Raw genomic sequence first — 24,362 nt, forward strand, 5'->3', positions numbered from 1 at the left:
ATTGAACCCCTTTGCTTTGATCAAGTTAGAGGTTGTTGGTCAGTCTCTAGTTAAAGGCTTACATCAAAACGAACTTCTTCGTCTCTTTGTCTTGTCTACTTCTTTCTTGGTTGCGTCCATCAACTGCAAAAAGAAAAAAAAAGCATTGGACTCATATATCTAAATAAGATTAGCAAATGTTTTCAGACAAAAAAAGTGTGACTGTATAAATCTGCAGAGTAAGGTACCTGACCACCTCTTCTAAACATTTTATCTTATCTGCATCGGCATGCGCCTTTAAGACCACAGCTTCAAGTTGTTTTGTTTCTCGGGTAAGCTTCTCCACCTGAGTAGTATATACATGTCTTCATCTACAAAGTTATATACATGGTTTAAAATGGTGGGGACTAACCTGAATGCTTTGAGTACTGATATTTCCTGGTTAAGGCACTGATTCGATTTCTTTGTCCCTTCTTGCAGCAACTCCGTATCTGCAATGTCGGTGTTGAAGTCTGCAGCAACGGAATCAACAGGGTTTGATTTTGTCGACAAAGGAAACAACTCAACAGAACCTCTACGTGAAAACGGGAGACCACAAGTCACCGAGTGTCTTATCAGAGAAGACGATATGTGGCTTCCTCCTTATGTTTTAAGATCATAAATCTTGGATTATCGGAAGAAATCAAATGAATCCACCCTAAGAAGCTGACGCTGAGGTGTTGTGCCAATGGCATCCATCTCGTTAATGCTAGATGGTAGACGTGCGTTTGAAAACCTGGCACTGCTCGCTGGAGTTCCTAAATATTCTCTGGCACCTTCGAGTTTGATATAGCAGTCATCGTACACACGGTAAGGCCTGTTCGTCTTGGGAGCCATGGCTGCTGCTAAGGACTTTTTGCTAGCACATGAGAGACTCCCACAGTTGTAACAGTTGTGGAGCTTCCTCATGTAGTTAAACGGATGACCTTATTGGTTTGTGAAGACAAATGGTTGCTGTGTAGTTAGAACCGCACACCACTTTCTTCACTTGTTAACCTTTCAAAGCTCTCACAAGAGTTGTCATGCATCGATATTTAGTGTCTCTGTGCCCGAGCTGTCCGTTTGATCTTCTCCCCCATGTGTAAACCTCAGCTTTCGAGTTCAAAACAGCGATATGGTGAAACCCGCAAGCCACTTTTTGGACAAAACTCTTTCCTAGACCTCCCTCAATGCAAGAAGGAGCTCTCACGACATTGTGGTGGCTAGGATCAAGAACCCCATTGCATAAACTTGTCCTGATGCAGAGAGAGCAACAGTAATGTTCTGTCCACAAGGCTAGTTGTATCCAGCGTAGTTATTACACAAGATGGATTAGTCTAGACTCTTTGTTATCATCATGTCCGAGTTTCTCATCCTCTCCATCACCCCACACAAAGAGTTTTCCCGATGACGTGGCCTCACCGGAAACACTGACAACAGCAGCTGAATGCCAAACGCCACAAGCTATCTTTATTGTTTTGCGGCCACTTAGCGTCTCGACTTCTCTCGGTATCAGGGCCGGTCATGGGCCAAGGTGGAAGGAACATTTGCCTAAAGCCCACAAAATTTTTAAAATAATTTATATACAAAAAGACTTCTAAATTTGTAAAAAAAAAAAATTTAGATCCCCAAATTATTTAAATCCTTCTTAAACCGTCTATAACCCCTAAAATTTCAGGGCCTGCTCTGCTCGATACGCTTGTGTTAACACGATCTGTAAGACCCGATCATGGATTCTTCAACCCAACTAGACCGCGGCTTACTTAACAATTCCATTCAATTTGATTCATTTATTTCCGAATTCAAGTGCTATATTTTTTCTAAGTATTTTTCAGTATTCTGAGGTTCATCCATTCTAACTTAGACAATCAGATTCATATAAGAGCAAATCGATATTTTATAGATAATAAAATAGATCCATACATCATTCATTCGTTCATCATACTTAATTTGCACACCAGGCTATCATAAATTCACAACAAGCACAATATGTTACAAGTACTTCACATCTATCAACAAAGACCCAATCACCACACATCTTCCCACGGCTTGAGTCCTCACAGTCCCTTTCCTTTACCACGGTCCAAGTCTGTACCTGGAACCACAATTACAACACACAAGCATATGATCAGATATCTTAACACAAAGATCTATCATTGCATGGCTGGTTCTACATCTAAGCATACAAACGGCTCATCAGGCCCAAGTCTGGCCAATTTGGAAGTGCTCCAAAAACTAATTAAAATTCATGACAATTCATGATAAATCCGAACTAAGAGAATGGTCAAGTCAGATTTCACAGAACCGGTCTCGATCATATAGATCTCGACCACAGACAGCCAAACCGGCCAAACTGACCATCTCTAATCAGTTCGATAAAACTCATTAAAAACCATGATAATTCATGATAAATCCCAACTAAGAGATTGGTCAAGTCAGAATTTATCAATTCAGTCTTGATCATATAGATCTCGACCATGATCAGTCCGGCCAAGGCCATGGACATCATTCATGAACCGGCCAAGGCCTTGGTTCAGTGCCATCAAGTCTGATCCATCAGACCACACAATAATTATCCAGAACATTAGATGAAATAATCAGAAAGTGGAAATGGGTGTAACCAACAAAACGGATCGGACCATAGGCACAGACGGATCAACCGCCGGCTATGTCCGATGGTTTGCGAACCACACCACTGACCTTAGGAGTCCGTTCTCCAGGCGCCAAGTCCTTCTCCTTCTCCTTCTCCTTCTCTTTCTGTCTGGTATCCATCCTGCTTCACACAGTCACGGTTTGGTCGGATCAGATCAAGCACCACCACACACGGTTGCTCTTCAAGTCGCCGGCCACTCTCTTTCTCTTTTGTCTCACAATTTCTTCAGGGCTTTTCCTAGGAAAAATGATGCCCAAAATCGACCCCAAGGGTCTGTATTTATAGAGAGAGGGACCGGTAACTGCTCTGGCCGATCGGTTACAAAGGATTGGCCAAGGAGATGCCACTTGTCCCCTTGTACCTTTTCGCCCAAAATCGCTCAGAACCGCTTCCATAACCGCCCCAACTGCTCCCCTGGCAGTTCCCACACGGAAACCAAATCCCCCAGGCCTTTGTCTCATTTTCTGGTTCAGCCAAGATCGCACCTGGACTCTTCGTCCCACACGGACCATCGGGACGGCTCGGTAACCGCTCGGACCCGGCCACACTGGTCTGAACCGGAACACTCCGCCAAGCTGAGGTGAGCTGATTGCCAACCGTCCCCAGCTGAGTGAGCTAGTCCATCAGCTCCCGTGAGCTGAACAACACTGAGTGAGCTGATACCACACTCTCTTGAGCTGATTGAGCTTGACCCGGACCTCGTCCAGCTACCGGATCACTCGTCCAGCTCTAAACAACTTGTCTCCATCGTATCCAGGTTAAGTCTCAGCTGTCTGACATCCTTAACCATCAATTTGGACCATGGCACGCTTGTCCCAAGGCCACAGTCTGTCCGGACGATCCTATCTAGGATCGGGGACATGACAAGTCTCCCCCACTAACAATGGATTCGTCCTCGAATCCAAGTCAAGGGTTGTATCAGGAAGGAACTGACTGTACCACTCCGGATACTCAGCCTTCATCCTTGCCTCCGTTTCCCAAGTGATGACGTCCTTACCATTGAACTCCCACACCACTTTAATAATGGGAACCGTTTTCTTTCTCATTGCCTTCTCTGTCCGATCCACGATTCGAACCGGCCTAGTCTCCAAGGTTAAGTTCTTACCGAGATCAGCAGGAATCTCAGGCAACACAATGTCTTGGTCCGTCAGACACTTCCGGAGTTGGGATACATGGAACACATTGTGAAATGCATCCATGGCCGATGGCAAGTTCAACTTATATGCCACGGTTCCCACCCTCTCTATGATCCTGAACGTACCCAAATACCTAGGATCCAGTTTCCTCCTCCCACAAACCCTGGTCATACCCTTGAACGTGATCATCTTGAGATAGACCAGATCATCAACCTCGAACTCAAGATGTTTCCTACGCCTGTCTGCATAGCTCTTCTGGCGGTCTTGCGCCTCTTTCATCTTTTCCTTGACCATCCTGATCTTATCAGTGGTCTCTTCCACAATCTCAGGACCCAACATACTATGCTCCCCCACTTGGGTCCAGCATAGAGGTGTCCGGCAAGGTCTTCCATACAATGCCTCATATGGCGACATGCCAATGCTTGTGTGGAAGCTGTTGTTGTAAGCAAACTCCACCAAAGGCAAGTGTTTCTCCCAAGACTCTCCCCAGTCTAAGACACACGCCCTCAGCATATCCTCCAAGGTTTGGATCGTTCTTTCCGACTGTCCATCCGTTTGCGGATGATATGTTGTACTCATGTTTACTCTGGTACCCAAGGCCTTTTGGAAAGCCTGCCAGAAGTAAGAAGTAAACTTGGATCTCTATCCGAGACAATTCTTGCTGGAACACCATGCAACCGCACTACCTCATCCAAGTAGATCCGCACAATCTGGTCTACACCATCTCCTTTCCGGATGGCCAGAAAGTATGCAGACTTGGTCAAGCGATTGACCACAACCCATACCGCATCCTTCCGGTTCCGGGTAGTGGGAAAACCGGTCACAAAATCCATGGTGATGTGATCCCACTTCCACTCCGGTATGGGTCGGTTCTGAAGCAGGCCACTGGGAACATGATGCTCTGCTTTCACGAGTTGACAGGTTGGACACTTAGCCACCCACTCAGCCACATCAGTTTTCATCCTCACCAAATGATAATACCTCTTCAGATCCCTATACATCTTGTTCAACCCCGGGTCAGAAAACTTAGACTTATGAGCTTGTCTCATAATTTCCTCCTTCAGTTCCTTATCATTAGGAACACTAATCCTTCCATTGACCAAGATGGTACCATTGCTTGTCGTCTGGTACTCCGTCTTGTCATTGGTAGAAACCTTCTTGAGGTTCTCGTCCAAGCCTTGTGCTTGACGAATCCTGGTAAGTAGATCGGCCTGGTCCACTGCCTCCAATCCCAATGGCTCATCATGGCTAACCAGGGTGTTGAGATGCAATGACCGTACCATCCCTTCCAACTCACCAGCCTCCCTTTCAGCCGATACCTCCGCTCTCCTGCGGCTCAATGCATCTGCCACAAGGTTAGCCTTTCCTGGATGGTAAGCTATGTCTAGATCATAATCTGCAACAAACTCCATCCACCTCCTCTGCCTAAGGTTCAACTCAGGATGAGTGAAAATATACTTCAGGCTCTTATGGTTCGTGAGTATCTGTACCTTAGCACCATACAGATACGATCTCCATATTTTCAAAGCAAACACCACAGCCGCCATCACTAGGTCGTGGGTTGGGTAATTACCTTCATGCTTTCTCAACTGTCGTGAAGCATAGGCTATCACCTTCCTGTGCTGTGTCAGGACGCATCCCAGTCCAGTGATTGATGCATCAGTATATACCACGTAAGGCTGATCCGCCTCAGGCAATGCCAGAACCGGGGCGCTGGTCAACATGTCCTTCAGGACTGTGAAACTCTTCTCACATGCCTCAGACCAAGCAAACCTCACGTCCTTGCCTGTCAGTTGTGTCATGGGTTGAGCTATGCTCGAGAACCCCTTGATAAACTTCTGGTAATAGCCGGCCAGCCCCAAGAAGCTTCTAACTTCCGTAGCATTCTTTGGCTGTGGCCACTCCTGTATACACTTGATCTTCTCTTGATCAACGGACACACCTTGATCAGACACAATGTGCCCAGGGAATCCAATACTCCTTTGCCAGAAGCTGCACTTGCTTAACTTTGCATAGAGCTTCTCCTCCCTCAAGCGTCCCAGCACTGCCCGAAGATGCTTCTCATGGTCCTCCTTTGTCTTGGAGTACACGAGTATATCATCAATGAAGATGATCACAAACTCGTCCAAGTACTCTCGGAATACACCATTCATCATCTTCATAAAGGCAGCCGGTGCATTGGTCAGTCCGAATGGCATGACCACAAACTCGTAGTGGCCGTACCGAGTCCGGAACGCCGTCTTCTTCACATCACTTGGCTCGATTGGAATCTGATGATATCCAGAGGACAAGTCAATCTTGGAGAACCACTTAGCTCCACGGAGTTGATCGTACAACTCATCCATCCGAGGCAATGGGTACTTGTTCATCACAGTGACCCGGTTCAGCCCCCGATAATCAATACACAATCTGAAGCTTCCATCCTTCTTCTTCACAAAGAGGACTGGGGCTCCCCAAGGTGATACACTAGGACGTATAAATCCCTTATCCAACAACTCCTCAAGTTGTTTCTTCAGCTCGGCCATCTCGGCAGGAGCCATGCGGTAGGGACTTTTTGACATTGGGGCCGTCCCTGGTTCTAGTTCTATTATGAACGGGTCAGCCCTATCAGGGGGAATGCCCTGTAGCGCCCGAAACACATCCTCAAACTCACTGACCAGCGGGATCCCGTCCGGGTCACCACACCCAACGACCTCCTTAGTGGTAATGGTAGCCAAATAGGCTTCACAACCATTCTCAAGCATCCGTTCCGCTCGGACTGCTGACACTACTATATTTCCAGGGGTCAGACATAGGCCTTGGAAGCTGACCCATCCACGGCGACAGGGGATTCACAACCCATCTCAAACTGCACCCTTCCACGGCGACAGTCAAGGGTGGCCCTATGCTCTCCAAGCCAGTCCATACCTAAGATCACTTCTTGATTCTTTAGGTGGACAACAATCAGATCCGCAGGCATTACCCTGTCTTTGATCACAACCGGAATCCCCTTAATCCGCCCTAATGAATGCATCTATTGGCCACCAGCTGCATTCACTATGCATGGTTCATCCTCAGTTCCTACCCGAAACAAACCCTTTCAGATCATTCCTGGGCTCACAAAACTATGTGTAGCACCTGTATCGAAAAGTACATGTGTTTCCACACCACCAATACTCAAGGTCCCTACACAAGGTCCATTCAAAGTATCTAACCATCCTAGGTTTCATACCATGCAATTCTACTGAATTGAAAAGAAAAAGTCAAGAGTTTTTACCAGTGATCGCCTTGAACGGTCCAGCCTCATCCGCGTCCTTAGACAGCTCATACACCCTTGGTGTGGAGGACTGACCCCGGTTCTGGCTCGGCTTGCTTGCCTCTCCGCGGCTCTTGTCCTGACCACCCTGTGACTTGGGACAGTCCCTACGGAGATGTCCGGCCTTGCCACAGCCATGGCAGTGAAAGGTACCACCATAACCCGAACCCTGTCCCCGGCCTTGCTCCAATCCCGGACAGTCCCGAGCTGCATGATCCATCTTACCAAAACGAGTACAAGCCCCCATGGCTCTCCAGCACTTGCCTCCATGGCGTCTTCCACACTTAGAGCACTCTGGCCTACCACTTGAGGTTTTACCCTCTTCACCCGTGTCTCTCTTTCTCTTCCGGTCACCACAAGATCCACTAGAAGCCGCGTGACTTCTAGACTTCACCTTTGCCTCATCAGCAAGGTTAGTCTCAAGGATTTCCATCCTCTCCACCAACTCAGACACAGTGCGGAAGGTGCAGACCGAGCAGTAGGTCTTGAGTTCGGCTCTCAAGCCCCGGATGAACTTGCGGACCTGTACTGCCTCATCCTCCAACTCCCTTCCCACAAACCTCCTGAGCCGGTTGAACTCCTCTTCATACTCACGAACTGTCTTGCGGCCTTGGGTCAAGTCCAAGAGCTTAGACTCCAAACGATCCCACGCCTCTGCAGGAAAGTACCTGTGGTTGAACTCAACCTCAAAGTCAACAAAACGCTCAATGGTGCCATTGGTACGCTTGTCGAGTGCCAACCACCAGTTGTGAGTATCACCTTCCAAGAAGTGAACCGCTATGTCCTTCTTGTACTCATCAGGACAGTGAGTATAGCGGAAGTTACGTACCAATCTGCTCCTCCACTCGTCTGCCTCAATGGGATCAACACTTCCAGCAAAGTGTTTGGTCCCCAGCTTGGAGACACGAGCTTCTTCGTCTCTTTGTCTTGTCTACTTCTTTCTTGGTTGCGTCCATCAACTGCAAAAAGAAAAAAAAAAGCATTGGAATCATATATCTAAATAAGATTAGCAAATGTTTTCAGACAAAAAAAGTGTGACTGTATAAATCTGCAGAGTAAGGTACCTGACCACCTCTTCTAAACATTTTATCTTATCTGCATCGGCATGCGCCTTTAAAACCGCAGCTTCAATTTGTTTTGTTTCTCGGGTAAGCTTCTCCACCTGAGTAGTATATACATGTCTTCATCTACAAAGTTATATACATGGTTTAAAATGGTGGGGACTAACCTGAATGCTTTGAGTACTGATATTTCCTGGTTAAGGCACTGATTCGATTTCTTTGTCCCTTCTTGCAGCAACTCCGTATCTGCAATGTCGGTGTTGAAGTCTGCAGCAACGGAATCAACAGGGTTTGATTTTGTCGACAAAGGAAACAACTCAACAGAACCTCTACGTGAAAACGGGAGACCACAAGTTACCGAGTATCTTATCAGAGAAGACGTTATGTGGCTTCCTCCTGATGTTTTAAGATCATAAATCTTGGATTATCGGAAGAAATCAAATGAATCCACCCTAAGAAGCTGACGCTGAGGTGTTGTGCCAATGGCATCCATCTCGTTAATGCTAGATGGTAGATGTACGTTTGAAAACCTGGCACTGCTCGCTGGAGTTCCTAAATATTCTCTGGCACCTACGAGTTTGATATAGCAGTCATCGTACACACGGTAAGGCCTGTTCGTCTTAGGAGCCATGGCTGCTGCTAAGGACTTTTTGCTAGCGCATAAGACACTCCCACTGTTGTAACAGTTGTGGAGCTTCCTCATGTAGTTAAACGGATGACCTTATTGGTTTGTGAAGACAAATGGTTGCTGTGTAGTTAGAACCGCACACCACTTTCTTCACTTGTTAACCTTTCAAAGCTCTCACAAGAGTTGGCATGCATCGATATTTAGTGTCTTTGTGCCCGAGCTGTCCGTTTGATCTTCTCCCCCATGTGTAAACCTCAGCTTTCGAGTTCAAAACAGCGATATGGTGAAACCCGCAAGCCACTTTTTGGACAAAACTCTTTCCTAGACCTCCCTCAATGCAAGAAGGAGCTCTCACGACATTGTGGTGGCTAGGATCAAGAACCCCATTGCATAAACTTGTCCTGATGCAGAGAGAGCAACAGTAATGTTCTGTCCACAAGGCTAGTTGTATCCAGCGTAGTTATTACACAAGATGGGATTAGTCTAGACTCTTTGTTATCATCATGTCCGAGTTTCTCATCCGCTCCATCACCCCACACAAAGAGTTTTCCCGATGACGTGGCGTCACCGGAAACACTGACAACAGCAGCTGAATGCCAAACGCCACAAGCTATCTTTATTGTTTTGCGGCCACTTAGCGTCTCGACTTCTCTCGGTATTAGGGCCTGTCCTGGGCCAAGGTGGAAGGAACATTTGCCTAAAGCCCACAAAATTTTGAAAATAATTTATATAAAAAAAGACTTCTAAATTTGTAAAAAAAAATAATTTAGATCCCCAAATTATTTAAATCCTTCTTAAGCCGTCTATAACCCCTAAAATCTCAGGGCCTGCTCTGCTCGATACGCTTGTGTTAACACGATCTGTAAGACCCGATCCTAGATTCCTAAACCCAACCAGACCGCGGCTTACTTAACAATTCCATTCAGTTTGATTCATTTATTTCCGAATTCAAGTGCTATATTTTTTCTAAGTATTTTTCAGTGTTCTGAGGTTCATCCATTCTTACTTAGACTATCAGATTCATATAAGAGCAAATCGATATTTTATAGATAATAAAATAGATCCATACATCATTCATTTGTTCATCATACTTAAGTTGCACACTGGGCTATCATAAATTCACAACAAGCACAATAGGTTACAAGTACTTCACATCTATCAACAAAGATCCAATCACCACACATCTTCCCACTGCTGGAGTCCTCACAGTCCCTTTCCTTTACCACGGTCCAAATCTGTACCTGGAACCACTATTACAACACACAAGCATATGATCAGATATCTTAACACAAAGATCTATCATTGCATGGCTGGTTATACATCTAAGCATACAAACGGCTCATCAGGCCCAAGTCTGGCCAATTTCGAAAGTGCTCCAAAAACTAATAAAAATTCATGACCATTCATGATAAATCCGAACTAAGAGAATGGTCAAGTCAGATTTCACAGAACCGGTCTCGATCCTATATATCGACCACAGACAGCCAAACCGGCAAAAATGACCTTCTCTAATCAATTCGATAAAACTCATTAAAAACCATGATAATTCATGATAAATCCCAACTAAGAGATTGGTCAAGTCAGAATTTATCAATTCAGTCTCGATCATATAGAACTCGACCATGATCAGTCCGGCCAAGGCCATGGACATCATTCCTGAACCGGCCAAGACCTTGGTTCAGTGCCATCAAGTCTGATCCATCAGACCACACTTTAATTATCCAGAACATTAGATGAAATAATCAGAAAGTGGAAATGAGTGTAACCAACAAAACAGATCAGACCATAGGCATGGACGGATCAACCGCCGGCTATGTCCGATGGTTCGCGAACCACACCACTGACCTTAGGAGTCCGTTCTCCAGGCGCCAAGTCCTTCTCCTTCTACTTCTCCTTCTCTTTCTGTCTGGTATCCATCCTGCTTCACATGGTCACGGTTTGGTCGGATCAGATCAAGCACCACCACACACGGTTGCTCTTCAAGTCGCCGGCCACTCTCTTTCTCTTTTGTCTCACGATTTCTTCAGGGCTTTCCCTAGGAAAAATGATGCCCAAAATCGACCCCAAGGGTCTGTATTTATAGAGAGAGGGACCGGTAACTGCTCTGGCCGATCGGTCACAAAGGATTGGCCAAGGAGATACCACTTGTCCCCATGTACCTTTTCGCCCAAAACTGCTCAGAACCGCTCCCATAACCGCCCCAACTGCTCCCCTGGCAGTTCCCACACGGAAACCAACTCCCCCAGGCCTTTGTCTCATTGCCTGGTTCAGCCAAGAACGCACCTGGACTCTTCGTCCCACACGGACCATCGGGACGGCTCGGTAACCGCTCGGACCCGGCCACACTGGTCCGGATCGGAACACTCCGCCAAGCTAAGGTGAGATGATTGCCAACTGTCCCCAGCTGAGTGAGCTAGTCCAACAGCTCCCGTGAGCTGAACAACACTGAGTGAGCTGATACCACACTCTCTTGAGCTGATTGAGCTTGATCCGGACCTCGTCCAGCTACCGGATCACTCGTCCAGCTCTAAACAATTTGTCTCCATTATATCCAGATTAAGACTCAGCTGTCTGACATCCTTAACCATCAATTTGGATCATGGCACGCTTGTCTCAAGGCCATATGACCTGATCAGTGCATTGCCTCGCGCCACAGTCCGTCCGGACGATCCTATCTAGGATCGGGGACATGACACGATCACCATGTCCAAGCGCACCAAAAGTACTGTCACCATATGTAAACAGCTTACCTTTTGATGTCACAAAAGCTGTATGCAAGCTCCACAAGAGATTGTTCTTACATTTATACCTTCCATCTGGCCAAGGATTCGAACCGGTTTCCAATGGCTAGTTTCACTTCCAAGTCCAAGGAGACCAGCATTGTGAGCTCCATCTCCCCAAGCATATAAATCACCTGAGGCTATTACAGCACAAGTGTTAAACTCGCCACAGTCAGCTAACTCCACAGATGATCCGTCAAACTCATGGATGAGGTTTGGATATGGAAAGGAGGAACAAACTCCATGTCATAACCTTCCACCAGATTCTTCTCCCCAGCTGAACATCTGTCCCTGCTAAGTGATCAACACTGCATAATTGGTGCCACAGGCAATGCTTTGAGCATCAAGTGCCACATGTTGTTTCAGAGCTTTGGGCAAAAGGGTTTCAGCCACTAGAGAAGAACTGCTTTGACTTTAGTGCATGCCGCCGCCACCTCCTAACACTACAAGAAAACACAACTATAGTGACGAATATTAACGAGGAAATTTAATCCTCGTAAATTTACGTCGATTTTACGAGGAAATTTAAAAGCAACGTTAGTTCGTCGTAAAATAACGACGAAATATTTTCCTCTTAAAAACGACGTAACATAACGTGGTTTTTACGAAGAAAAATGGTTTCTTCGTAAACTCGACGTAACAATAGCGTCTACTTTACGAGGAAATATTTTACGTTTACTTAACGACAAAATTTCGAGTCCACCAACTTTGTAGTTATAACACGTTTTTTTGTTTCAGCTACCTAACTAAATTTCGTCGTAAATTCCTAGTAAACTTTCAAATACCAGATTCGAAAATTTCCTATTAATATGGACATTTGAACATCATTTTAAACACACCAACAAGAAAAAAAATAAAGACGTGAAAGAAAAAAAAATGTCGAGCTCCGGGAATATTTTTGAGTTGCGGAGGTGGACGTATATGCACAGAGATGCTAACGGGAGAGTGACGAAAGAATACCTCGAAGGGCAGGAGACATTTATGCATCAAGAAGATTTCACACCGCTCGCCCAAGAAAGCGGTAAGATGTTCTGTCCTTGTCGGAAATGCAACTATTCGAAATTGGCAAATCGTGAAAATGTTTGGAAGCATTTAATAAATAGAAGTTTCACGCAAAATTACTATATTTGCTTTCAACATGGAGAAGGTTATAATTATGAGAATAAAGCTAGTAGTAGTAATAGCAATTTTCAGGTTGAACCGGTTGATCATCATTTGCATAATGAACATAGTTACCATCAGGAGAAGCAGATGGTAGATTATAATAGGGTTGATAATATGGTAGCTGATGCATTCGTAACTCATGATGAAGATGAAGAACCTAAAATAGATGCAAAAAAGTTTTATGAAATGTTAGATGCTACGAATCAGCCACATTACAATGGTTGTAGAGAAGGTCTCTCTAAATTGTCGTTGGCTGCTAGAATGCTGAATATTAAAACTGATCACAATCTACCTGAAAGTTGCATGAATGAATGGGCAGACTTGTTTAAAGAGTATTTGTTGTAAGACAATGTGTCTGCTGATTCTTATTATGAGATTCAGAAACTGGTTTATAGTCTTGGGTTGCCTTCGGAGATGATAGACGTTTGCATCGACAATTGCATGATCTACTAGGGAGATGATGAGAAGTTAGAAGAATGTTGATTCTGCAAGAAGCCACAATTCAAGCCGCAAGGACGAGGACGTAATAGGGTACCGTCCCAAAGGATATGGTACCTACCAATTACAGACAGATTGAAAAGATTGTACCAATCTGAGCAGACTGCCGGAGGAATGAGATGGCATGCCGAGCATACTCAGACGGATGGTGAGATGACTCATCCATCAGATGCAAGAGCCTGGAAACATTTTAACAAAGTACATCCGGAATTCGCTACCAATAGCTGGAATGTGTATCTCGAATTATGCACAGATGGATTTAGTTTATTCGGAATGTCAGGGAGAAAATATTCATTGTGGCTAGTCTTTCTTACGCCATACTACCTGCCACCGGAGATGTGCATGCAACGGGAGTTGTTATTCTTGACCATATTAATATCTGGTCCGAATCATCCAAATAGGTCTCTGGATGTTTTCCTACAACCACTGATAAAAGAGTTGAAGGATTTGCGGTCAACAGGGGTGAAGACGTATGACTGGTCAACGAAGACGAATTTTACGATGCGGGCGATGCTTTTGTGGACCATAAGTGACTTTCATGCCTATGGGATGTTGTCTGGATGGACTACACATGGGAGATTAGCTTGTCCTTATTGTAATGGAACGACATATGCGTTTCAACTGAAGAATGGTAGGAAGACAAGTTGGTTCGATTGTCACCGTCGATTTCTTCCCATTGGCCATCCGTACCGAAGAAACAAGAAATTGTTTAGGCACAAAAGGGTTGTGAGAGGCACTCCTCCTCCATATCTAACTGGAGAACAAATTGAAGCGCAAATCGATTACTACGGAGCTAACGAAACAGTTCGTTGTGGTGGTAATTGGCTTGTCCCCGGTAATATGCCTGATTTTTACGGTGTTCGGCACAATTGGCACAAGAAGAGTATATTTTGGGAGTTGCCATATTGGAAGGATCTTCTTCTGCGCCACAACCTCGATGTGATGCATATAGAGAAGAATTTCTTTGAGAACATCATGAATACAATATTGAATGTCCCAGGGAAGACAAAAGACAACATAAAATCGAGGTTGGACTTGCCGGATATTTGCTCAAGAAGTGAGTTACATATAAAAATCAATGGACAAGTTTCCGTTCCGATATTCAGATTGTCTTCAGAAAAAAAGTCGGTGTTGTTCAACTAGGTGGCATCAGAAGTGAAGTTCCCTGATGGGTATGTTTCAAATCTCTCTAGATGTGTTGAAAATGGTCAAAAGTTCTCCGGGATGAAGAGTCATGATTGTCATGTCTTTATGAAATGACTACTTCCCTTTGCATTTGCGGAACTACTTCTAACAAACGTACATGAAGCACTTGCAGGTAGTGTATTATAACACATTAATTTTATAATGGTTTAGTTTGCAATAATATATGACTAATGTGTTTAATTGTTTTTGGAATATACAAGGCATTGGAGCATTTTTCAGGGATCTGAGAACACGCACTCTTAAAGAAGAAGTCGTGGAACAACTTCACGAGAACATTCTCATCTTATTGTGCAACTTGGACAAGATATTTCCTCCGGAATTTTTTGACGTCATGGAGCATCTAGCTGTCCACCTCCCATATGACACATTGCTTCGTGGACCTGTACATTACGGATGGATGTATCAGTATGAGCGAGCAATGAAATATTTGAAGGGAAAAGCAAAAAACCTCGCAAAAGTTGAAGGTTCTATAATTGCTGGAAGTTTGACGGAAGAAACTTCTCACTTCACATCGTACTACTTTGCGTCAAAAGTACGTACCCATAAAAGAGCTTCAAAAAGATATGATGATGGTGGTGTCGCGCCAACATTTAGCCAGATTGGGCGAATCGGTGAGAAATCGAAAGAGGTTTGTTGGTCGAGTGAAGAAGACGCTCATATTGGACACACCTATATTCTACTCAATTGCAAGGATCCATTAATGCATAATTTTGAAAGGTAAATATTTTATGGAAACTTCTATACACATATAAGTATAAATTATATTATTTCCAAAGATTAATTAATATAAAATGTGATTTTCCAGCCTATTTGTTTCTCAAGTCGAAGAAACATTTTCAGGTATATCCACAAGTGACGTAGACAGAAGGAAAGATCAACACTTTATTAAGTGGTTGAAGAATCAGGTATTAACTCAAACTTTTAATTTTTGTAGGTTGATCGATCAAACTCTTTTTTCATACATGATCTGTATTTCAATGTTCTCTTTATTTTTGCAGGTTGATTATGACGACGACACAGATTATCCTACGTGGTTTCACGAAGTAATTCAAGCTCCACTTGCAAAGGTCACCACATCACAGATGTATTTCACACGAGACTATACTTTTCACACATATGAATATGGTAGACAGCGGGCGACCAGTAACTATGGAATATTTGTGAAAGGCGAAACAGATTTCTACGGGATCTTGCAGGAGATTATTGAAGTGGAATTCCCAGGGTTATTGAAGCTGAAATGCGTCCTCTTCAAATGTGAATGGTTCGACCCCGTCGTCAACAGAGGTGTTCGGTTTAAATAATTCGGTGTAGTTGATGTCAATGGTGGACGAAGGTACAACAAATTCTTTTTTGGCATACATAATCTGTATGATTAATTTCTACGTTGTCTTTATTTTTGCAGGTACAACAAATTCGAGCCTTTCATCTTAGCTTCACAAGCGGACCAAGTTAGCTTCCTTCCATACCCTCGGATGAGAGAATCGGGAACAAATTGGTTAGCCGTGAACAAAGTTACACCTCGTGGACGAATCATTAGTGGAGAAGAACCACCATTGCAAGAAGAACATATAAATGAAGTCGAGAAACCTGAACAACAAATTGATGACATCCTTCTCATTGATCCGCATAATCATGAGTACGAAGATCTTACCGACGATGCCACAGACGAAGCTGTGGAAGACGAGTTTAATGAAAATGATGATGTTTCTAATGATGACGAGAATGCCGATGTATCCTATGATGTATTTGTTTTTAATATGATTCATTTTCAGACTTAATGCAAGTGATTTGATGGATTTAATAATGAAAATCTATTTATATAATTTGATTTTGTGTAAGGTAATGGGGGGTTTGAATTAGAAAGAAGAGATTGAGATTATAAGTTAAGGAATTGTGGTTTTAGAATTTGGGGTTTGAAATGGAAAGAAGAGATTGAGGTTAAAGGGAAGATGGGTTTGGGGTTTGGAATATATGAAGTAGAAGATAAGGAAGTAGGGCTGGGTTCGCGGGTCAACCCGCCCCGCATGACCCGCCAACCCGCGGATCGACTCTATTTTTTAAACTCAAAATTCCGACCCGCATAACCCGCGAAAGAAAAATCGTAAACCCGCACCCGCCCCGCTAAGATTACGGGTAACCCGCGGGGCCCGCATATAATATTAAATTTAATAAATAATTATTTTTTTTATCAATTAATTACTTTTTATAATAAAAATTATACATTTATAATTTAAATTATATAATTTTCATTAATTTATATATTTTTTACATATTTTTATTTTTATTTTTATTTATTTTAAAAAATTTTAGAAAAAAATAATATTTTTTTTATTTTGCGGGTCGGCGGATACCCGCGACTCAAATTTGGTTGACCCGCACCCGCCCCGCTAAAAATTGACTCAACCCGCACCCGCACCCGCATGCTGAAATTTGTAAATCGATCGACCCGCACCCGCCCCGCGGCGGGTCAAACGGGGCGGGACCCGCGGGTAATGACCCAAATTCCCAGCTCTATAAGGAAGATGGGGTTTGGGGTTTTGGATTTTAGGGATTTAAACATAATCCTCGTTATTTCCTCGTAAACTAACGAGGAACTTACGATGAATCCTAAAAATAAAGAACGCGAGACTCGTTAATTCCACGTAAGCAGAATTCGTCGTAAAGACCTCGTAATAGGAAAACGCAGGCCTTTGCATTTCCTCGTAAATAAAAACATGGGTCTTGCTATTTCCTTGTAAATTAACGAGGACGTTACGACAAAAAAAACGCGGGACTTGCTAATTCCTTGTAAAAAAAAACACCGGCCTCGCGAGTTCCTCGTAACTTTACGAGGAAATTACGAGGATTACTAATTTCTTATATATACACGCGAGCTTCTCACTTCCATTTTTTCTCCACTTCCTCTCTCTTTCGTAGCAATGGTACGTACTCTCTCTATTTCCTCTCTAATTTGATTAGTTTAGGGTAGATTAGGTGGTTAGTGTAGGGAATTTAGATAGGTTTACGGATTTTATGTTAATTAGTGTTGATTAGGTGGTTAATGTAGGGAATTTAGCTAGATTTATAGAATTTGTTAATTATAGAATTTGTTAATTACTGTTGATGCTAATTTTGAAAATTAAATTTTTTTTCCAGGTTCGAAAGAACAGATTTACTCCCCATTACAGAGAGATGTTCGGTGAGCCTGGTAGTCGTTTAGACACGTCTTCTTCAGCTCCCGGTTCTTCAGGTCCGGAGACTGTCCCCGAGACTCAGTCTTCTCAGAGAGTCTCTCAGTCGCCTCATTCTGGTGCACCATCGGTTCATCGATTCGTTGCACCACCGGCTCCTCATGATCACGTCCCAGAGGTGCCTCCTTCGATGGCTCCTCCGATGCCGGACGGGATTCATCGCGATTTGATGGTGCCGCCGAGTGCTCCTTACTCGCAGTACACTGTCGATGACCTTCTCGCTCAGCCAGGCAGAGAAGGGTTATCAGTCCTAGACCCCGACCGGCCGGACGGAACTTTGTAGTACGTTACATTTTTTTTTTAATTCTTTTAAAATTCTTTTATAACAATAATAAATAATTTATACTTTAAATTTGTTTTTTTTTTCAGGTTTGGGGTTGACGGATGTGTTGCTCAGAACGTAAACGAGACGATCAAAGGTAACTTCTCTGAGCCACATCCGAACTGGAAAAAGACGCCGATCTACGTCAGAAAGACATGGTTCAAAATTTTCGCTGTAAGTTATTATTAACTAATTATATATACTTTAATTTTTTTATGATTTATATTTTTTAATTTTTTAAAACTAATTCTTAATTTAATTTTTTCTGTTACAGCAAAAATACCATTGGTCCATGGGGGTCAATGAGAGGGTGAAGAAAGCGTTTAACGCGAAGGCGAAAGCTCGCTTGTTGGACACGGTCTCCAACTGGAAGGGTGACTGGATCGTGAAGGGGTATGAGAGTGGCAAACCCCCTGACCTCACCACGGATGTGTGGGATGGCCTCATTCGTTATTGGCGGGGTCCTGACTCCATTAGAGTCGCCGAATCTTGCTCTGCCTCCCGTCGGACGGTAGATGAGCACGGCCACGGGCCGATGCTTCACTCTACGGGTCAAAAACCCCACGCCGGTGTCTATCTGGAAATAGTAATTAAATATTTTAATTAATTTTATATATATATATATATATATATGTTCTAACTCCCGTCTCTTTTGCCACTTTACGAGAGGACCCACAAGAACAAGGCGGACCACTTCAACGACTTGGTTGGTCGGGTTGAAGAACGCCAGACTCAGCTGACCCAGGAGTCCACCGACGGATTACCCGTCCCCTTATCCACACTTGAAGTGGATAGGATTTACGAGGAGGTAAATTTTTTTAAATTTTAAATTTTTTTATTATTCATTTAATTTAACTTTAAATTTTTACTAACAATATTTATTTTTTGTTTTTAAGGTTGCCCCTAAGAAAAAGGGATGTACGTTGGGGATTGGTTCCGTCAACGATGTTCCGAGAGCGACATCGTCTTATGGTCAGAGACGGGATGATGAAGTCACTCAGCTGCGTAACGAGTTGGACTCAACGTGTCTTCGTTCACAGCTCGTATGGGTGGAGTCGAGGTCTTCTTGGACGTTGTAGCAGCCACAAATCCAGAATGGGAGTCCTTGTTGAGGAACATGCGATGACAAAATCTCATTCCAAGCGAGTCATCCGGCACACATGACGAAATGGATGTAGAGAGGAGTGAGGAATTCTACCGGGCGATGAACGATATCCCTAGTTCTTTTTTTTTCTTTTCGTTGGTTGTATTATAAATTCAAAACTTATTTCTGTATAAAATATTTTTGTATTTACGTTTATTTTTAAATTATATTTTTATTAATAAATTACATAATTTTTATTATGTTTTTTAATTCTGGAAAATAAAAAATTGAAATAAATTCGTAGCTAAATTACGACTACATTACGTGGAAAGTTTGCGAGGAAGTTACGAGGAAAACTTTTAAGACAACACTACGAGGAAAGCTTAACGAGTATTTTACAAGGAATTAGGGGTGGTCATATCGGTTTAGTTTCGGGTTCGGTTTGGGTTCGGTTTGGTTTGGTTAATTTGGGTTTTATAAAACTCAACCCAATTAAAACCAGAGTAGCTTTGGTTTGGGTTCGGTTTGGGTTTAGTTTGGTTCGGTTTAGTTCGGTTTGGTTTAGATTTAGATTGGTTTTCTTTAAAAATCTATGAAACAAAAAACAATTTAAAGCTCGATGAAAAAACTCTTAACCACGTCAAAGGAAGAAATACATAATAAGCAAAAAACAGACTATTTGTAATCTAATTAGCGTAACAAAGACTTGTAATCATTCCAAAACCTATTAACTAAAAGACTATTTGCATCTACCTTTTTGTTTTTATTGATCCTATAATAACTTTGTTACATAATTTAGAGAATGAAAATTGGAGAAGATGAACGAAACGACATGGCTACGATTTAGATGCTTATAGTTTTTAGGTTTTGTTTTCAGTACAATCTTTAGGTATTAGGATTATTTGAATCATATTTGGATTTTTTTTAAAATATATGGAAGTTAAGAAAAAATAACAAAACTTTAACTAAAATTTACAATATGTTAATATATATATATATATATATATATATATATATATATATATATATATATATATATATATATATATATATATTAATTTATAGATAAAAATATATTAGATTATTGGTTTGGTTCGGTTTGAACCCAAACCAAACCAAACGATTCTGGTTGAGTAAAACATGAACCAATTGGGTTATCTAAAGAGCACGGTTCGGTTTGGATCGGTTCGGTTTGGGTTTTTTGCCCATCCCTACGAGGAATGGTTTACGTGTAATTTTCGAGGAAATACTTTCGAGGTATTTAAGAGGAAATGTAGCGTCCTCCTTACGTGGAAAGGTTACGTGGTTTTTACGACGAATAATGTTCTTCGTCTTTACGACGAAGTGTGTTTCTCGCTAGTTTACGACGAATTGGCCAGGAAATATGCGTTACGACGAACGAACGACGAAACTTGTTTCCTCGCTAATTCCTCATAAAGCCTCTTTTACGAAGATAGAATTTCGCCATTTGTGTTTTCTTGTAGTGTAATAACCCATCTCCTATACTTTCTCTCCAAACAAAGACATCACAGAGAGACTTCAAGTTTTCAATAATTGATCCTTGACTAGATGAGCTCACAGCGCTAGAAACCATCTCCTGTGGACCAGCATGGGAGTGATTAGTAGGTCGAGTCTCTAAGTTCTCGGGAGACATATTATGAGGTTTATGGACCAGTTCGTCCAAAGAGAGAGTGACCTTAGTACTGAAGTTTGTGATAACACCTCTGAGAAAACTTTCACAAATCTATGCGGTGTGTTGATGTGAGATCTTGAAGCCTTTTTGCATGTTCCTGAAAAAAGTTACCAGATGAGATAGGATATTAAGTTGGAAACAAGAAAGAATTAAAAACCTCGCAGCTTGTATCACTGCCAGCAGATCTGAAGTTATTGCTCGAACTACTTTGTTCTCCATAGTCAAGAACAAAACTACGGCTTCTTGAGTGAAGTACTAATGCAGAAGAGCTGTTTCGTGAGAGAAGAGTGCGGAGGGTAGTGATCCAGAACTCAGCTTCGTTCTTGTCCTTGAATACCTATCCACAAAGGAAGAACCTGAATGTTATGGTCTTCAGAAGACAGGTAATGTATGTAGAACAATACTTTTCAGGAAATAACAGAAAAGATCACACAAAGTTACTAACCAAGTCCAGAGACCGGTTGCCATAGATAAGAGAAAAAGATTGATATTCCTTGGTGGGTTGAGGGTATCGTCGAAAAACTGACAGAAAAAATTGTTACAATAACATCCAGAATCTATAACAAAAGTGTTATCCAGAGCAATGAATCATACAGTTAAAACTTACAGTTCGCTGTCCCTGTCCGGGTATGATCCTAGTTACAGAATTCAGTTTGAGACGTTTCTCCTTTCTCCCACAATACCAAATCAAATATGTGTCATCCTGTATAGCATTTTAGACATCACAATGATTTTTGCAGTTGTAAAGAGATATAAAGTCATGAACATATGCATTACGCTGGAAAGCCGAAAAGGGTAGAATTTAGGTTTCCCATGCCGGCCGTATTTCAACTGATAGGCTCCTTTCTTGAGAATCGCTATCGCCTGCATGGAGACACACTTGAAGAAACTGAAGAAAAAATATAGGAAGCAAGAGATAAAACAAAAAGGGAATCAATCATTTATCAATCGGTAATACAATGAGAATAATGAATAATCAAAGATCCAGATAGAGACGCACCAGTTCTGTAACGGCCCGGTTCCTGACCCAAAAATTTTCATAAAAGAACGGACTTCTGTACGGCCCATTTGACAAAAACCTAGGGTTCCCTTCACCCTTTCCTATAAAAAGAGATGCAGCCCCTTCTTTTCTCTCATTCTGAAACTTGAGCGAAGCTCTGCAGAGATTTAGAGAAACTAGGAAACCCTAGCCGTCAAGCTTCTCTTTTCCTTTTCTCTCTTCTTCTCTCACGCCTCTCTCTCTCTCTCTCTCCCTATACTTTCTCTCCCCATGGATCTCTTCCTCTCGCCTCGCTGCGAGTCCCCCGAGAGCAAGCCGAGCCGCCGGTGGTGGTGGTGTTCGTCGTCCAAGTGGTGGTGGGGTGATCGTCCGAGTGTGGCGATGGTGGTGGCTGTGTAGTGTTGCAGCGGTGACCAGATCTCGTCTCTCTCATGTTTACTTATTCCAGATCTGTTCAGATCTCATCCCCTTTGTCTCTTTTTCCAGATCCAGATCCAGATCTAGGCTAAGGTGGAGTGTCTTGAACTCATCTTGTTCTCATGTACTGTATACTCCTTTCTGTTGGAGTTAGGGTTGATTAGACCCTGTTTGAAAGCTAGGATGATAGATCATGATTATTGCTAGGATGTTAAATGAATGGAACACGATGCATAAGAACCCTCATATTGTTAAATGGGACTTAGTAAACTGAAATGGAGTAGTGGTAGCGATGATTGATTGGTAATTTATGCTTGTATGTTTGGATGTGTAGTCCCATGAGTGGTTTGTGATTAAAGCTAGGATGCTAGAGAGAAATGAATGCTAAGCTGATAGATGAGTAATGATTGTTAATGTTATTGAAGTAGAACTTGAGTGCAATGTGTATTGTGTGTGGCACCGATAAGGGGTGGCGTCTAGTGAATGAGTCCAAGTACAAGTCTAAATGAAAAGGAAAGCGAATGAGAATGAGAAGGGATAAGTGAAAATGACAAGGATGTGAAAGGATAAGTGAAAGTATGAAAGAATAAGGTTACGGTTAAGCATGGGTGGGGAAAGCATATAGAGTTTTAGGAAAGTATGTGTGGCAGTAGTTCACGCTAGGTATCCATAGGAGATGTGGCGAATCCACAAGAATATGGAAGCACCCATAGGAGATGTGGCGAATCCACATGAATATGGGGTAGAAGCCTAGTGGGAGCTACCCACTGATGATAAGAACGAAGTGCCAACCGTGAGAGGCGGGATATAAAAACGTGCATCATGGTCGGGTAACGGGGAGTTAAAGGTGTCATAGGATCGAGTCGGTCTGGTATGATGAGTCGGTTAAGTCTAGGGTTTAACGTGTGTGGCAATGAGTGAGTTCATTGTAATGATTGGTCACTAGGTTGCTAGAAATGTATGGAATTGAATGTGGACAATTAGTGATGACAGTATGAAATGATAAAAATACATTACCTGATTGTAGTGGCTAGTCAGTCCTAGTTTCCGCATAGAGTAGTATAGAGTGTCATGCGGGCAGGCTGGTCTAGAGCCACTTCACTGAGTAACTTGTTGCTCACTCCTCCATTTCCATTTCCCTGTGTGCAGGACTGTAAGTAGAAGTATATGGATGTGGGTGTGACGGTATTTCAAAGAAGGTTATGCGCCCGTCGGCTCTCGGGACCAGTAACGGGACACGTAGGGTTGTCTAAATGAGTAGACACGTGTCCATAACGCCCTTTCGATAACCCCGGTCGGACGCCTGGGGATCGGGCTGTTACAATTGGTATCAGAGCGGGTTAAGATCCATTAGTTTTGTCCTAAGGGATCGGCATTTCCAACGTTTTCAAAAAAAAAAAAAAAAAAACAACTTGTTTTCATTAAAAGAAAAGAGTTTGTGAAAGTTTTGATTGCCCTAAAAGTTCTGTAAACGATTTCAAAACCACCCACTACATCAATAGGTCTATTAAGGTTTTGATCAGATCCATTTTACTTGCAAAATTTCTTTCTCAGCTTAATTCATTCATTGGTTTTTAAAAAAATCCCAAGCAAAGTTGTTCTCGTCTTATATGCCTCCCTTGTATGATATGTGATTGTGTGGGTCCATTTCGAAATCGGATGTTAAGTTCGGAAGTCTAGGGCTTGGAATTCGGGGACGAATTCCGATTAACAGGGGGGAATTGTTACGGCCCGGTTCCTGGCCCAAAAATTTTCATAAAAGAACGGGCTTCTCTACGGCCCATTTGACAAAAACCTAGGGTTCCCTTCACCCTTTCCTATTAAAAGAGACGCAGCCCCTTCTTTTCTCTCATTCTGAAACTTGAGCGAAGCTCTGCAGAGATTTAGAGAGACTAGGAAACCCTACCCGTCAAGCTTTTCTTTTCCTTTTCTCTCTTCTTCTCTCACGCCTCTCTCTCTCTCTCTCTCTCTCTCTCTCTCTCTCCCCCTATACTTTCTCTCCCCATGGATCTCTTCCTCTCGCCTCGCCGCGAGTCCCCCGAGAGCAAGCCGAGCCGCCGGTGGTGGTGGTGTTCGTCGTCCAAGTGGTGGTGGGGTGATCGTCCGAGTGTGGCGATGGTGGTGGCTGTGTAGTGTTGCGGCGGTGACCAGATCTCGTCTCTCTCATGTTTACTTATTCCAGATCTGTTCAGATCTCA

At 42.9% G+C, this 24,362-nt stretch overlaps 1 pseudogene; it reads right to left on the minus strand.

Annotated features, from left to right (window-relative positions):
* Nucleotides 1-63: 63 nt before the first annotated feature.
* LOC111201747 lies at nt 64-22,282 on the minus strand (annotated as a pseudogene).
* Nucleotides 22,283-24,362: the final 2,080 nt, after the last annotated feature.

This window comes from Brassica napus, chromosome C1, assembly GCF_020379485.1.
Source record: "Brassica napus cultivar Da-Ae chromosome C1, Da-Ae, whole genome shotgun sequence".
NCBI classification, from domain to species: domain Eukaryota; kingdom Viridiplantae; phylum Streptophyta; class Magnoliopsida; order Brassicales; family Brassicaceae; genus Brassica; species Brassica napus.